The sequence below is a fragment of the Limulus polyphemus genome, unplaced genomic scaffold, assembly GCF_000517525.1.
Source record: "Limulus polyphemus unplaced genomic scaffold, Limulus_polyphemus-2.1.2 Scaffold3502, whole genome shotgun sequence".
Taxonomy (NCBI): domain Eukaryota; kingdom Metazoa; phylum Arthropoda; class Merostomata; order Xiphosura; family Limulidae; genus Limulus; species Limulus polyphemus.
Window position 1 is genome coordinate 48458 of NW_013669112.1, and position 1176 is coordinate 49633.

The window sequence follows — 1176 nt, forward strand, 5'->3', positions numbered from 1 at the left end:
TGTGTCTAGATGGTAGAAGAGATGTCCTTTACTGATGTTTTCAGTGAATGTTTGTCTAGATGGTAGAAGAGATGTCCTTTAGTGATGTTATCAGTGCATGTGTGTCCAGGTGGTAGAAGAGATGTCCTTTACTGATGTTATCAGTGAATGTGTGTCTAGATGGTAGAAGAGATGTCCTGTACTGATGTTATCAGTGGCTGTGCGTCCAGATGGTAGGAAAGGTGTCCTTTATCAGTGTGTGTATAATAGTTCTATATATTTTACATCCTTTGTTTTTCCTAGCTATACAATAAGGTTTATTTTCCAACAGTCTCATTTCCTCTGAATGTCCATGAAGACCTTTCTATATTGTAGCTTTCATGTTAGTAGTTCAGAGGATGAGAGATATGTAGGGTTTAATAAAGGGGCTTCTCTTACCAGATTTTTCATTTCCAGCATTGCTTGATACATACATCCAGGTGATGATATATTACCTTGTAGTTGCTTTCTACTCTGTTGAGGTTGGGAGTCTCTTGAAGATATCATGTTAATGGCACTTTTTACTGCTTTCAGCAATCCAGAGGATAGCTTGCTTTATGACATCCAGCTCTATCTTTGTGTTGTTTGTTGGATCCAGTTCCATCCTTGTGCTGCTTGTTGGATCCAGCTCCATCCTTGTCCTGTTTGTAGGAAGCTTGAATGTTCTACCAGTCTTATGCTGAATGTTGATGCTCCCCGAGACCATGAATATCCAACCAGATTCTTCGTTATCTTTGATGTAGGATCCATCTGTGGCTATGAAGACAAACATCTGTCCACCGTGATCTTTAAATAGTTCATCATAAGCTTTTTTATGCTTCATCTTCTATTGAGTAGGGTGAAGTGGTCATACCAGTCTTGGAGCTTGTATACCATGGACATGATAGTGGTGGATCTTAAAGACTATGGTTAAATGGTTATGCTAGTGGTGGATCTTGTAGACCATGGTTTAACGGTTATGCTAGTGGTGGATCCTGTAGACCATGGTTTAACGGTTATGCTAGTGGTGGATCTTGTAGACCATGTTTTAACGGTTATGGCTAGTGGTGGATCTTGTAGACCATGGTTTAACGGTTATACTAGTGGTGGATCTTGTAGACCATGGTTTAACGGTTATACTAGTGGTGGATCTTGTAGACCATGGTTTAACGGTTATGC